The 16,696-nt window shown below is 44.2% G+C and overlaps 1 protein-coding gene across 2 annotated transcripts in view; it reads left to right on the forward strand.

Annotated features, from left to right (window-relative positions):
- RBM20 (RNA binding motif protein 20) overlaps positions 1-16,696 on the forward strand; it is a 185,796-nt gene that overhangs the window by 11,974 nt on the left and 157,126 nt on the right. The window lies entirely within an intron of this gene.

The following is a 16,696-nucleotide window of genomic DNA, read 5'->3' on the forward strand; positions in this document are numbered from 1 at the left end:
GAGGGAACAAATGGATTCCAAGGGCATGGCATTGATTCTTTCCCAGGATAGTTCTCCCACAGAACTGTCGCTACTTACCTGTTAAGGGTTCCACCACTCTAATACTGTCACAGTGAGGACCAAAGCAGCAAAATTTCTCCCTTTAACCACCTTAAAGGATGTATTTCCACATTGTTGTGCAACAGTCACCACCATCTGCCTCCAAAGCATTTGTGTCCCCCCAAAAACGAAACCTCAAACTCACTGAACAGTTACTTCCTATTTCCTCTTCCCCTTGGTTCTTGGAAACCTCCAATCCTGCTGGCTCTAGATTTTCCTGTTCTGAATATTTCAGACCACTAGACTCATGTGGACTTTTGTGTGTGACTCCTTTCAGAAGCACAGTCTTTTCAGTGTTTATCCATGGTGTATCGTGTGTCAGGACTTTGTTTTCCTGCTTAATAGTACTGCATTGTGAGGGGACACAGTGTTTGTTGACCCATTCATCCATTGGTGAATATTTGGGTTGTTTCCACCTTCTGACTGTTGTGACTATTGTGTACAAGGTTTTGCTTGAACATCTGTTTCCAGCTTTTTTGGGTATGTATCATGGAGTAGAACTGGATCGTCCTGTGCTAATTCTGTGTTTAAATTATTATTGAGGAACCTCCAGCTTGCTTTCGAAAGTCTACACCAGTTGACATTCCTCCCATCATGAATGAAGGTTCCTATTTGTCTGTATCTTTGTCAATATTTGTTATTTTCCACGGTTTCATTTGTTTTTTTCTTTCTCCTTATGGTCATTCTACTGGGTGTGAAGTGGTATCCCATTGTGGTTTTGATGTTTTTCACTAGTGACTGATAATGTTGAGCTTGTTGATGATTGATGTAAATTCTTTGGAGAAATGTCTATGCAAATCTATTATCCATTTAAAAACCTTGGATTCCTTATATTTTGTTTAGAATTATAAGTGTTTTTTATAAATTCTGGATCTTTGTTGAATACATACATGACTCACAAATATCTCATTTAGATTTGCTTTTAACATTATATTTTTTGAGGTCTACCAATGTTGTAGGCTTTTTTTTTTTTTAAAGATTTAGTTATTTTTATTGGAAATGCAGACATACAGAGAAGAAGATACACAGAGAAAGATTCTCTGTTCACTGGCTCACTCTCCAAATGGCCACAATGGTCAAAGCTAAGCTAATCCGAAGCCAGGGGCTTATTTGCTGATTTTGGCTATTGCAAATAAGTGTCATATGATGTAAGCCTTTATCTGGACACATATTTTAATTTTCCTTAGATAAACAACAAGGCCAATGATAACCTCTTAAAAACGTAAATGTTATATGTAAGAATCACTATTGAGGGTGAGGCATTTAGAGCAGCTATTAATGTACCACATGGGATGCTGGCATCAGACACTGGAGTGCTTGGTTTGAGTCCCAACTCGGCTCCCAATCTAGTTTCCTACTAGTTTGCACCTGAGAGGCAACAGGTGATGGCTCAAGTTCTTGGATCCCCACTACCTATGTGGGCGACCTGGATTGAATTCTGGACCCCTGGTGTCAGTGTGGCCCAGTCAGCCCTGGCTATTGCAGGCACTGTTGGAGTGTAAACACACAGATTGGCCATCTCTCCCTCTCTCTTTTTTTTTTTTGTTTTTTTTTGTTTTTCCGTCTCTCTGCCTTCAAATAACAAATATCTGTTACCAAGTTTGTTACTGAGTCTTTGGAGCATATTATTGTGATCACTTCAAGACATTTAACCACACACAATTCGTTTCAACTTAGTTTTTGGAAGCAATCACTTATCGGCTTAATTTGCTTTTCTGCTAGTAATGATTCTTAATTGTTTTTCACTTGGCAAGTAATTATGAACATGGAACCTGAGACACAAGATGAGTAAGACTTCAAAACCACAGGGCTTCAAGCTGGGAAGGACCCTAAAGATCATTTCATGCAGCTCTCTCATGTAGAAAAGGAAGACAGGCCCAGAAAGGAGCCTAGATTGCCAGAGCCTATCAGATTATAGAGAATTAAGTGGAGCATTGAAACCATGCTGTCTCTGAGGGTGACTTCAAGTCTCTCAGCCCTGAGGCATCTTGCAGGGACCTCCTTCCTGGGGGATTGAGTCCCACTGTGTTCTTGTGGTGCTATAACGCTCACAGGGTACTCTGTTTCCTCCTAGGTTATCCCATTTAATCCCCCAACAACTCTGTGAAGTAGGTAGGGATTAAATAACTAGTTAGTGGCTCAGGGTCACCTAGCCAGTGATTGGAGAGAACAGGCTTCAAGCCAGGCCTCTGGCTCGGTCCAATCCGCCTTCCCTCCTCCCTGTCTTTTGAATGCCTCCTCTTTTTCCCCCCTCACCACCATCCCCCAGTTTCAGCCTCACCTGGCACCCAGCAGGGCCTGGGATTTAGTCTCTCTCTTCTGCACCCCACTGCATCCTTGATTTCATTGTCTTCTTACTTAAAGCCTGGTGTCTTCTCGTTACCCTAGGTTGTGATTCAGGCTGTTGGATCTGTCCTAGTAGGCTCCCCAGCCCCTGGGCTTGCTTTGCTGTCTTTTTTGCTTGTTTATTTTAGTGTATGGGAGAGAGAGAAGGAAAGGGAGAAATGCTTGCAACAGTCAGGGATGGAATAGGCCAGAACCTGGGCTTAGGAACTCAGTCTGGGTCTTTCATATGGGTGATGGGGACCCAATCACTTTAGCCATCACAGCTGACCACAGACTACGTTGGCAGGAATTGCAGTCAGAAACTGAAGCTGGAAGTCGAACCCAGGCATCCCCATGTAGGACACAAGCATTTTAAACGCTAGGTCAAGTGTGTACCCCTGCTATCCTGTCTGCTGTTCTTATTTGTTTTGTCTGCCAGTATCTTCTCACGTCTCCTGCCTGAGAACATTCTTGCTCATTTTCATGGATTCTGCATGGATCTCACTTGTTCCACTAACTTTTACCTGATCCCAGCAGGGATCTCTTCAGGGATTAGAGACTGCTTTTCCTGTGACACTTTGGGGTCTCCTATGACACCATCCAACTCCTTTTGGTTTCCCCTAAAGACTGCTCAGAGTCCTTGTAAACAGTCAGTGGTGTTCACCTAGGTATCTTCAGCACCTGGAAGTACCCCTGACACATAGTTGAATATTTGAGAGAAGGAGGAACTGAATTGTATCTTTTCCCCAGATGCCTACAATAGCCATCAGTAGCAGAAGTGGGACTTGATCTCAGGCACTCCAGTATGAGATAAGGCATCCCAAATGGTGGCTTAACCCACTACAGCACAAGGCCCACCCCATAGCCTAAATTTTGATCTGACTTACTAATGAGAAAAATCATTTAGGATGATTTTTCAGGGATGAGCATGGATGTGACACCAAAGCTTGGTTTTCTCCAATATGTACTTTATTTGGGATTAGATAGATACTAGAGCTAGGGGAGTAGGGAGGTGGTAGTGAATGCTCAGATTGAGAAAGTGAGAAACCTTAATTCTGATTGGTGCTCCACCATCAAGCTTCTATGTGACCAGAGGTGTGTAGTTTCTGAGATTCTAGATGTACTCAACAAGTGAGTTTGTGGTAGGCTGTGGGCCCTGTTCTAGCAATAAGTCAGATTTCCCATGGACATACATGTGTTGTATTGGAATCTGACTTTGGTACATTTGGATTGGAAATCTCAGTAAGAATGGACATGAGAAGTCAGAATATCTTGTTGCACCAGAAAGCAAAGCAGCTATCAGAGACAATTGTGTCATATCAGAAGGACTTAAGTGCCAACTTGAAGGACTTCCCATTGTCCAAATACTAAAGAATTTGAGTTAAAGTGAAAACCCAAAGTGTATTGATGAATATAAAGTATGTTACAGTGTTCAGAAAGATATATGAGTTGAAAATTTGATAGTTTGCACTCTGGATGCTAGGGAATCAGTTTATTGTTTTTGAAAACCAGTTAGAAAAGAGAAAGAAATAATAATTTCTTTTTACCTTTCTTTTTGGCTGCCTCAGGGTATCTAAGCAGTTGATGAGAAAAATAAATTTACAAGAGTGCTACTAATAGTGGAGAAGCAAGATAGCAAATTATCATCTTGCAGCCTCTAACAAAATAATAAGTTAGGAAATGTAGTTACTCATGCCTACTAGGCTTACAAATGGGTGATGAGACTGGTTACATTCTAACTCACTGATCAATCATAATGTCACAAAGAATGACTCCCAGGCATCATGTGCCTCCAGAAGTGATAGAGTAAGAAGTACATGGCACTATCAAAAATAGAATCTGAGCCAGTGTCTGACATGAGGTCTAACTACTGGTTTATAGAAAGCGCAGGGGAAGGAGGGTATGTCAGAGTGACACCACGGAGCTGAGCTCACCAGCCACAAGGTGGGCCTTCATTAGGCCGCAAGATTTAGCTCCCTCTTCTTTTTGAAGATTTTTATTTATTTGTTTGAAAAGTCAGATATACAGAGGAGGAGAGACAGAGAAAGATCTTCAGTGCACTGATTCACTCCCCAAGTGGCCACAATGGCTAGAGCTGAGCCGAGCCGAAGCCAGGAGCCAGGAGCTAGGAGCCTCTTCCAGGTCTCCCATGCGGGTACAGGGTCCCAAGGCTTTGGGCTGTCTTCGACTGCTTTCCCATGGCACAAGCAGGAAGCTGGATGGGAAGTAGTATCCAGGAATAGACCCGACACACGTATGAGATCCTGGTACGTGCAAGGCGAGCACTTTAGCCACTAGGCTACTGTGCCAGGTCCAAGATTTGGCTTCTTTAACATAAAAATTGGCAGTGTAAAGATAATAAGAGTTGCTTCTAGATAACTTACTAGTCTGTAATCCTTGTTTGGCTCATAGATCAAACAAACCGATTGTTTAAAAAAAATTATAAAAGGGGCCTGGCACAATGGCTCAGTGGTTAACTCTTCCCATTGCAAGTATGATGATCCCATATGGCCATTGGTTTGCATCTGGGGTGCTTCACTTCCAATCCAGCTCCCTGCTTGTGGTCTGGTAATGTAGTAGAGGGTGGCCCAAAGCCTTGGGACCCTGCATCTGCATAGGAGACCCAGAAGAAGTTCCTGGCTCCTGGCTTTGGATGGACTCAGCTCCAGCTGTTGAGACCGTTTGAGAAATAAACTAATGGATGGAAAATTGGATATTGGGCCAAATGAATTATTCATTTAGTATTACTTATTTGATTAATTACTTATTGATGATTATAATTGCATTTCTAAAAATTTGTTATAGTCTAGAACTATATTAAAAGATCTGGTATATAGAGATGATATATCTGGGATTCAAGTCAAATAAGAAAAGGGATGGGAACATCTTTGTTTTTTAAAGATTTATTCACTTTTATTTGAAAGGCAGAGTTACAGAGAAGAGAGACAGAAATATTTCCCATCTGCTGATTCTCTCCTCAAATGGTTACAATTGGCCAGAGCTGAGGTGATCTGAAATCGGGAGCCAGGCGCTTCCTCTGGGTCTCCTACATGGGTACAGGGATCCAAGAAATTGAGCCATGCTTCACTGCTTCCCCAGTCCATAAATTGGAAGCTGGGTCAGAAGTAGAGTAGCTTGGACTTGAACTGGCACCCGTATGAGATGCTGGTACCAACGATGGCAGCTTAACTTACTATGCTATGGCATGGGACTCAGATGAAAACTTTTTATTTTTTGTAAGTGAGACTGGGCATAAGTTGAAAATTGTTTTTAAAGATTTATTTATTTTTTGAAATAATAATATTGAGAGAGAAGGAAGGAAGAGATCTCTTGTTTGTTGGTTCACTTCCCAAATATCCATAGTAGCCAGTGTCGGGCCAGGCTGAAGCAAGGAGGCACGAACTCCATCCTGGCTTTCCATATTGGTGGACAGACTCTTGGACCATCCTCTGTTGCATTCCCAAGTACATTAGCAGGAAGCTGGATCGGAAGTAGAGCAACTAGAACTCCAGCTATCACTCTGATGTAGAATGGTAACATTGCAAGTGTTGATTTAAACTGCACCAGAATGCTGGTCATAGAGCATACTTTCTTTTTTAAACTTTTATTTTTGGTGATGTTTACATAGTTGAGAAGGATGCATTCCCATAGGGACTACTAATTAGGATGGGAAAGGTCAAGGAATATGGGAAAGTTGATGAAACCATTATTTCCAATTTTCTTTATTTTTTTTCTTCCTGTATCTGAGGGAAAGGGGGATGAGAAGGTACAACCAGCTTATCCTAACTGCATCAGAATCAGGAAATGGGGATGGTCACCTGATGTTATCCCAGGGTTGATGATGTGGAGCAAGCTCTGGGGGTGCTGCTCAAGTGATTTTGGTAGTTCTGTAATGCTGTTGATTTCATTACTCCAAGGATGAGGAAATTCTTCCAAGGTCGTGCCTTGGGTCCCCTCAGATGAGATTGCTTTGGGGACCCTCCCAACTGAATTGCTGGACTCAGAACTCCAACCACGGAGAGCGTACTTCTTCTTCTTTTTTTTTTGAAGATCCATTTTATTTTTATTGGAAAGGCGGATATACAGAGGAGGAGAGACAGAGAGGAAGATCTTCCGTCTGATGGTTCACTCCCCACGTGGCCGCAATGGATGGAGCTGAGCCAATCCGGAGCCAGGAGCCAGGAGCTCTTCTGGGTCTCCCATGTGGGTGCAGGATCTCAAAGCTTTTGGCCTTCCTCGACTGCTTTCCCAGGCCACAAGCAGGGAGCTGGATGGAAAGCAGGGCCACCTGGATTAGAACCGGCGCTCATGTGGGATCCTGGGTGTGCAAGGCGAGGACTTCAACCACTACGCTATTGAGCTGGGCCTAAGAGCATATTTCTTAAGGTCAGCTAGCCCCTGAGCGCGAAAGCTGGCATCTTTTTTTTTTTTTTAAAGATTTATTCATTTTATTACAGCCAGATATACACAGAGGAGGAGAGACAGAGAGGAAGATCTTCCATCCGATGATTCACTCCCCAAGTGAGCCGCAACGGGCCGGTGCGCGCCGATCCGAAGCCGGGAACCTGGAACCTCTTCTGGGTCTCCCACGCGGGTGCAGGGTCCCAATGCATTGGGCCGTCCTCGACTGCTTTCCCAGGCCACAAGCAGGGAGCTGGATGGGAAGTGGAGCTGCCGGGATTAGAACCGGCGCCCATATGGGATCCCGGGGCTTTCAAGGCGAGGACTTTAGCTGCTAGGCCACGCCGCCGGGCCCGAAAGCTGGCATCTTAATATACATCTGCCTGGCTCCAAAGATCAGAGCCTTCCCATTGTACTCTACAGAGTTCATGTCCCTCTTAGGTTCAGACCATTGTGGAACTGTTTATATTGAGGATTTACAGGGTTTTGGAAACAGCTGTTAATTTAAACATGGGGCTCAGAGGGATGAAAGCAAAAACATAGCAACAATTACAACAAAAACATCAGAATTGGTCTTCCTTCAAGGGAGGGAAATTTATCCAAGGGAAAGGCAAGAAAGTGGAGATAGACTGCCTGACTTATCGGGCCTTTCCCATTGCTGCCCACCTGGTGTCTGTGTGGAGAGGCCAGTGAGCGTAGCAGGGCTGTTACTTCCTAGGTGTGTAGCCTTGCTGTTCTGTGCCACTTTCACCAGCCAACCTCATCTCTTTAGGATTGCATGAGATTGACCATCCCATGCTTAACACAGTGCCTGGCAGGACCTAAGACGTTAGATGTGCATTTAGAGACAGAGCTGAAGCGGAGTGCACCAAGATCCTAAGGATCCCCAAGCAGGGTCAGCTCAGAACATTGCCAGCACTGGCCTTGCCTGAGTTTTGAATTTTCATTTAGCCTGGAGGAGGCAATGGCACAGAGCAAAGCAGTGGAACATTTTCTACCTGATCACGTTTTATTTTGTTATGTGGCTTGATGTGCGTGGACAGCTGGAGGTGAGTTTTTCTTAGGCGAGTAGATGGGAAGGTTAACAGCCTTATGTTAACTCTGCCATTTTCAAGATTGGAAAGAACAAGAGCAATTTGTCCTTTCTGAAGCAAGCACCACATTTTTCTCCTTTCTCTCCATCTACCTCTAATAACCATAACCCAGCCCACCTCTCTTCGCTGAATCTCGTGTCACACAAAGGCTCTTTTAAGAGTTACTGGCAAATGCACCTGATAGTTGGTCACGTGGAAAGTGTCCAGGACCTGTGCCTTGATCCCAAAACCCTCACATGCCGCCTTTGATTCTTGGGCATGGGTAGAGATGGGCTCACCGCCTTGACCCCTGACCTCTCCATGCATGTGACCTGTCCACTTGCTGGGGCTTGGGTGTGAGTGAGCGGCCAGCCGGCCCAGGAGAGCTCAGCCAGAGGGAGCCCTGATTTACGAACTGTCTAGATTTAACTGAGGCTGCAGCACTTTTATTAATAGAACATGCTGCATTTCCTTTTTATAAAAATATGAAGATCACTGCACTCAGGAAAATGCCTGGTGACTTTCTGTCTTTAGGGCTTGTTCATCATCAGGCTAAAATTAAAAGTGAAGTCAGGCCCTTCTTGAGTCTATTTTTAACCAAGTTTAGCATATGAATGTGAATGTGAAATCTTTCTTTAGATCTCCCTTAACTCAATTACTTACTTATGTCAAGCATCCTGCCTGGAATTTGGGCTCTGTGACCTGGTCTACCTTGAGTAGGGAGACCCCACAAGGGATGTTGTGAACACCTTGGCTGACTTGCTAACAGTGTGTGTGTGTGTTTACCTATTCCAACTTCCTTTATTCTGGAAAGTTAAGGGGGAGCCACTCACAATGTTGAAGACTTTTAAGGGAAAAACCCACTAACCCAACAAAGCAGTTGATGGCCGTTCTCTGCTGCTCAGATCTAAAATAGCCCCTGGTTGGTCTATATTTTTATAGGGACTCCAATTTAGGCACAACCACTTGGGATGGAGGAGAGATACTGGATTATAGGGGAGAGCCTGTTATTTAGGCAGAAAGTGAGACTGAGACAACAGGTGGAGGGAAGGAGGGAAAAACCTCAACAAGTGCCCTTCGTGTCCCGGGAATTCGTGATGAGTGATGAGACTGTTAGAGGAAACTTTTGGAAACCCTCTTAAATTCCATCTTTGAAATCTTAACGTTTGTTCTTTGAGGACTGTAAAGAGAGGAGGGTAGAGGCCAGAGTCCAATCCGACTCTTAAGATTCTTTGGCCTAAAGTTTCACTACAAGGCAGGGCTGGACAAGGTTCTTTTGTGAACTTATTCATGCTCGCTGTGGAGATTTTTAGAGCAAAACGCTTAAGAAAATCCACTCAGCTGATTGGTCATTTTTTCAAAAGTGGTTTTAAATGGTCATTTTTATGAAAAATATTTGCAGTTTTTGAAGGTTGTGTTGTTTTTCCTGACACATTTACATGAACATGTATTTAACTCATGCTGCTCTTCAAATAAGGTGTTATTTTTTTGGCAGAGCAAAAAGTTTCTTATATTTTTGTGTGTGGCTGTGAAGCTGGCTTTAAGAATAAATGGGAAGTTGCTTTTTTTTTTAAAAGATATGTTGGGGCCCAGCATGATAGCCAAGTGGCTAAATCCTTGCCTTGGAGTCAACCGGGATCCCATATGAGCACTGGTTCATGTCCTGGCTGCTTCATTTTCCATCCAGCCCTCTGCTTGTGGCCTGGGAGAACAATAGAGGATGGCCCAAAGCCTTGGGACCTTGCACCTGTGTGGGAGACCTGGAAGAAGCTCCTGACTCCTGGCTTTGGCTCGGCTCAGCTCCAGCCATTGCAGCCACTTGGGGAGTGAACCCAGTGGACAGAAGATCTTTGTTTCCCCTTCTCTCTGTAGATCTGCCTTTCCAATAAAATAAAAAAAAATAAATAAATACATAAATAAATATTAAAACTAAGCCAAAACTCCAGTAAGATATATTGTATTTATTTGAAAGGTAGAGTTAGAGAGAGACGTAGAGATCTTCCATCTGCTCATTCGTTCCCCAGTTTCCAAAGGCTGCAATCGCTGGGACTGGGCCCTCCATCTGAATCTACTACATGGGTAGCAGGGACTGGATACTTGGCCGATTCTCACAGCTTCCCCAGGCCCATTAGCAGGGAGCTTGATCAGAAGTGGAGCAGCCAGAACTTGAACCAGTGCTAATTGTTAGATGATGACCACCGACTGCCCGCCTGCTGGTGGAATAATATTGGCAAGTTGTTCAGAGTTGTAATGGAAGCCTTATTGGAAAATCTGCTCCTGGGCGCTCTTCGCGCAGAGGGGAAGGAAGAGGGAGGCGAAAAGGGCATCTGAGATAGGGGTGGAGGAGTTTTATACCCCTCTAGACACGTGGGCAGGCAAAGGGGCTGTCTGTGCCCCAGCTATTGAGGTGTGCCATTGGTCAACTGGAATCCCGCCAAGTCGGTGACGTAACTGGCTCCTGTGGCCCCTCCTGTTCTGGGCTGAAGCCTGGGAGACATGCCGGGCCCGGAGCAGACCAGCCCCTTGTCTCCAGTGCCCTGGGCAGCCATCACTAATATGAGATGTGGCATCACAGGCTGTGGCTTAATCCTCTGTGGCACAACACCAGACTGGCCAATTAATTTTGCTAGCCCACTGATGATGAAATTGTTTATGGCTGGAGAACTCTGAAAATGTTTCCAAATGGTCTGATACGGGAGTGTAGGAAGAGTGTGCAAGACTGTCACTTTGCTTTGGGGAAATGGGAATTATATTTTAAGGAGTTCTTACCATATATTAATTGTGTTTTCTGTTAAAACCAATCCAAATGAAATATTGTATATTTATACCATCTGTCTGAAAAACCATATGTGGGCTTTGCCTGCCATTTCACAAACCACTTGCATACTTTAGTTTCTGTTCAGTAAAACTTTGGGTTAAATTACAGCTCCTTTAGTCTTAAAAGGTGGTTTTTAATTCCCAAAACTTTGTGCTGCTGTTTGGTTGAAGTTAGTGTTAGGGGTTTGATGCTTCATGCCATGCTGCTGCTTGGTGACGTGTCCAGTTAATAATACAGAAGAGAGAGGAGGTGGAGAAAAGCTTGGACTGCCTCAGTCCTTGAGCACACAGAGACTAAGAGATGTCCCACGGGCTTCTGGATGGGGCTTGGGACCTAGTGAATGGATAAATCCTGATCACACTTTTTTTGAAGCTATTCAGTTGTACCCCATTTTGCCTTGAGACTCAACTTTATTCAGTGAGTCAAATGGTTCATCTCTTTAGAGCCATTTAGCTTCATTTGTTTGGTTTCAATCTGCCCTCTTGGGAGCCTAAGGACTTTTTTTTTTTTTTTGAGATTTATTTTATTTATTTGAAAATCAAAAGAAGGGGAGAAAGAGGGCAAGAGAGAGAGAAAGAAAGAGACAGAATTCTTCCATTGCTGATTCATTCCCCAAATGGCTGCAGGCTGGAGCTGGGCCAGTTTGAAGTCAGGAACCCAGAACTTCTTCTGGGTCTCCTACCAAGGTGCAGGGGCCCAGGCAATTTGAGCCATCTTTCACTGCCTTCTCTGGCACATTAGCAGGGAGCTAGACTAGAAGTGGAGCAGCACCCATATTGGTTGTCAATACTTCAGCCATTACCCATTATGCTACAGTGTGGCCCCTGAGCCGCAGGATTGTACAGCTTAGAGCTTCAGGGTAGAGCTAAATAATGGTCTGGCTGGTTCTTGCCTCTTTCTTGACTGCTGGGTGGTGCTTGACACAGATAGATAAGGAAGGAAGGAAGAATGGGGCACATCCTGAAGCTGTCCCCTGCTGAGATTCTGCCTGGAAAAATTATAGTGTGTATGGGAAGCGCCCAGCTTAACCTTTGCTTCTTTCACTGTTAGGATTTGTGGGGTGTTTTGCCAGGCCTGGGATCCCCAGTGTTTGCCTAGTGGACAGATGTCCTCTTGTGCAGTTGCCACCATGATCCTCCCTCTCTTAATCAAAGAACAGTTCATTACTGTGGAACCCTCCTGGATGCTCCTGGCTGGGGAAGATGTGGCTCACTCTCATGAGTGCTTTGGAATATGCTTCTTTCTTCTCTTGACTTTAGCAACACTACTGTAACAATGTAATAGAAAAATCTGAAAGAAAAGAAATAATGATCCGTACTCAGTTATTTGACTATTCCTTTTTTTTTTTAGATTTATTTTTTTTAATTGAAAGTCACATATACAGAGAGGAGAAGAGACAGAGAGGAAGTTTTTCTGTCTGCTGATTCACTCCTCAAGCGGCCGCAGTGGCTGGAGCTGAGCTGATCCAAAGCTAAGAGCCAGGAGCTTCTCCAGGTCTCCCATGTGGGTGCAGGGTTCTAAAGCTTTGGGTCATCCTTGACTGCTTTCCCAGGCCACAAGTAGGGAGCTGGATGGGAAGCAGAACTACTGGGATCAGAACCGGCATTCATGTGGAATCCCAGTGCATGCAAGGCAAGGATTTAGGCATTAGGCTACCATGCCAGACATTCCTTTATCCATGTATGTGTATTTTATCTTTTACTATTTACTTGAGAGCCAGAGAAACAGACAGACAGACAGACAGATAGACAGAACTTCCCCATGTGCTAGTTTACCCATAAGTGGTCAAAAGAGAGGAACTCAGTTGAGGGCTCCCCTGTGGGTAGCAGGGACATAACGATTTAAGCCACCACCATTGCCTCCCAAGGTCCACATTAGCAAGAAGCTGGAGTCAGGAGCTAGAGCACACCCAGGCATTCCAGTGTGGGAGGTGGGTGTCACAGCTGCCAAACATTTGCTCCAGTGTGTATTTTAACAGTCTTCACTTATCCAAGGCGGATGCATATCAACATTCCTGGTGGCTGCCTTAAAGAGTAACAGTGGAGAACAGGAAAGCCCATCCATGCACTGCTCTTTCCTCTGTGGTTTCCAGCATTGCAGAGCTCATTGTTTTCTTCTGTGTTTCATGCTCTGGTGCCACCTTTGCATCACTACTCTTGGGCATTAGGGTCACTGTTAAGTAAAGTAGGGGTTGCTTGAATCCAAGCACTATGATACCTTGCCAACTGTGATGTAACTGCTTCTGGGTTTCTGTTGATGGAAACCCAGCAGGGAAACACTGGACAAGGCCGTGATTCACAGCCTGGGCAGGACCAAGTGGGATGGGGAAAGATTGCTGCATGCTACTCAAAACAGCGTGCAACATAAAACTTAAAAATTGTTTACTTCTGAACATTTCCATTTAATATTTTTGGATCACGGTTGACTGTCGGTAACTGAAACCATGAAAAGTGAAACCACCCAGTTTTACATCGTTTTCTCTGTTTAACACCGTATTATAAAACTATTTTCTGGAAGCATGTGTTTCCTTCATAACATAATTTTCCATGACTACTTGATATCCCACTGGAATAATCTCCCAAAATATATTGAATTATTTATCTACTAATGGGCAATTATGGTTCTAGTTTTTCACTTTTATCCACAGTATAGTAATGAATACTTCATGCATGTAGTTTAGGAATATTCCCAGGAGTGGGATCGCTAGAACGAAGAGCAGAAATATATAGTTGCCATGTTGTATTATAGTAAAGTTGAGGAGTTAACAGTGGCATGAGTGTGCTTGGTTCACAATAACTAAGTCGTTCCCCTCTGCCTGGGATTTGAATCTGGGCTTACTGCTTGCCACTTGCTAACTGTCTACAATCTTGGCCATGTTTATTTAGTCTCCCTGGGCCTTAGTATTGCTTCTGTAAGATGGGGGTACTGTGGTTTGGAGGTGCTTTGAGTACTTCCTGTAAGGCTCATGGGCTGGAAACTTGCCCAAGAGTTGTGGTGCTGAGAGGTAGTGGACCCTCTAAGTGGTGGGGCCTGGCTGAAGGTGATGAGGTCATAGGGGGCACAATACCCTTGTGGAGGTTTGTGGTAGGTGTCCTGGGACTTTTGTTAGTTAGTTCCCCAGGGAAGACAGCATGACTTATAAAAAGCCATCGTGACCCCTGCATCCTATGTCTTCCATGGGCTTCCTTGTGTCTTGTTCCTTCTCGCTTGGGTCAACGGCTGCCGTGACTCCATTTTCCCCGTTGTGATACAGCCAAAGGTCCTCCACTTAAGGTCATGCCAATGGGGCAGCCCAGGCTTTCAGTGTCCCCAGACAGTGAGCAAAATTGATCTCTTAAAAAAAGGAAGGCGAGGTTAGGAGGGGGAGTGGAACCCCAGTACTTACCTCATAAGGTTATTATTGGGAATGAGTTAGTATTTATGTAGTACCCAGCAAAGTGCCAAACCAAATATACTTGGTGCCTGTTAGATCAATATATCTATCTAGTTCAAAAACATTTCAAATGTGAAAGTGACATTTCAAAGATAAATAGTTCAACATGTTTATTAGTATTTCCAAGAAGTACCTTACCCCCTTTCCAATCTCTGTTCGGAAGAAAAAAAACTCCAATGTAGGATGCTGGCTTAACCCATTGTACCACAGCCTTGGTCCCCAAGTAAATATCTTTCTGCCTTAACTCTTTTTAAAAATTATACTGTTATAGTCTTGTTATTATATGGTTTCCCAAAGGGCAAGAGGAATTTTTACTCGTGTCAGCTGTGTATTTCAGGTGAGCAGAACTTAGGAGGTTCTGTGTGGAAGTGTGATTGCAAACCTACAACTGAATTCTGCAAACTGCTCATTTCCACCTCTGGATATTGGCTTGTGAGGCAGCTAAGGGACTCAAGTTTGACTGTGTTTCAGGGATGCAGGTAGCTCTGGAGGTTGTGTTGGATGGGAAAGTTTAAAGCACGGAGCTGTCAGCCTGTGAGCGAGACTTTTTCCATGTGTGTGTTGGGGTTGACCCTCCAAACCTTCTGAGGGGACAGAGTCCATCCTAGGAGGTTTCCCTGGGGAATGTGAGGTTGTACCTTCTTTGGCCGTGGTCCAGGCTTGAAGATATTCTGAGCTTACTTCTTTCACAGTTACATTGCAGTTGCTTCTAGGGAGGTTGGTGCTGTATGGAGAGAGAGAGTTTCTTTCCTCAGTGGTGCATTTTGGTCCCTTTGTGTGTCAGATGAGTGGAATGAAACGTAGATATCACAGCTATTTGATCTGCAAGCATTATAAGGAAGAACAGGACTTTAACAATGAACGCCCTGTGTCAGGTGGGATTCATTTCTGAGTTGTCACAATCGAGTCTCACGTTGTGTGAAATCCATTAGAAGGCCTGTCCCATCTCACTGTTCTGGACCTGGTTCTCATGTTCATGGTGTATTGCATGTGACAATGAATGCAAAAAAATTAAGGCTGCTGTGTTTGTCCTGCTCCTCTCAGGCTAGGGAAGAATCCTGGTGTCCTACTACTTAAGTGAGTTCTAAGCTTCTCCTTAAAATTATTCCCTATTCCTAGTACATTTGTAGATGATGGGAAGACTTGAAATGTATAAACTGTGACAGGACATATTTTAAGATTTATTTTACTTATATGAAAGGCAGAATTACAGGAAAAGAGCAGGAGAAATCTGTTTGCTGCTTCACTCCCTGAATGACTGCAATGGCTAGACTAGGCTGAAGCTGCGAGCTCTGTTCTGGTTTCTCATGTGGGTGACAGAGGTCCAACTATTTGGGGAAGTTGCTTTCCCAGTCATATTAGCAGGGCACTGGATGAGAAGTGGAGCAGCAGGACTTGAATTGGTGCTCACATGGGATGCCTGGGTCACAGAGGGCAGATTATCCTCTGACCATGACCCTGCCCCACCCTACCCAACTTTGCAGATCACTTTGAAACTCAATTAGTGGTTTCCAGTTTGTGTGTGTTTTAAAAGATTTATTTTATTTTTATTTGAAAAGTATAGTTGTACAGAAAGGAGAGGCAGAGAGAGGGGGTGGGGGGAGAGAGAGAGAGAAAGAGATTAATCTTTCATTCTTTGGTTCACTTTCCAGATGGCCCCAATGAGTGCAGCTGAGCCAGTCTGAAGCTAGATCTCCCACGTGGATGCAGGGGTCCAAGCCCTTGGGCCATCCTCTACTGGCTTCCTAAGCCATAAGCAGGGAGCTGGGCATGAACCACAGCTCATATGCTATTCCAGAGCCACAGAGATGTAGCTTACTAAATCATGGCACCAGCCACTCTAATTTGCTTAGTCCAAATGATTTTAATTGCATTACGAGGCTGCATATTAACAACCTGGTAATAAGCACAGACATTAAGGCTGATCACTGTTTAAGTCTTTGAGATCAAATACAACCATCTGGTGTTTTGGAGGCTGCCAGTGAACTATGTTCTTAAGGCTCCCTCTTAATTTCATTCTCTGCTCTTGGAATTTGAAAGAGTTGAGTCCAGCAAATTTAAGGATTCCTCCACCAGTGGAGATGGCTGTTTTGAATGGGGATGTGTGTGTGTGTGTGTGTGTGTGTGTGCATGCGCGCTAATTCTGCTGTTGGCTGTGGAGGTAGGGGTAGCTCACGTACTGTCCTCAGGGAGCATGCAACTGAGTCCTCGGGATGAAGCAGCGAGGACGAACATTCTAATGAACGTTTGAAGACAGTTATCAGTATACCACTGTTCACTGATGAGGCCTAAGTGGCGATGTTGTGTGGAAGGAGAAGGCTGGTGAGGCTTTGGTGTTTGGAGGAGACCTCCCGAAGGGGATGGGATCTGGAAGCATCTGATGGGCTGGGCAAACTTTGGATGACTGCAAGTGACACTCGGCCATACAACCATCATCAACAACAACATTATCAGTGGCTAATATATATATATATATATATATATATACATATATATATAATAGTCTAAATATTTATTTGTTTGAAAGGCAGGGTTAGAGAGAGAGCG

Source organism: Ochotona princeps, chromosome 13 (genome assembly GCF_030435755.1).
Source record: "Ochotona princeps isolate mOchPri1 chromosome 13, mOchPri1.hap1, whole genome shotgun sequence".
Lineage (NCBI taxonomy): Eukaryota > Metazoa > Chordata > Mammalia > Lagomorpha > Ochotonidae > Ochotona > Ochotona princeps.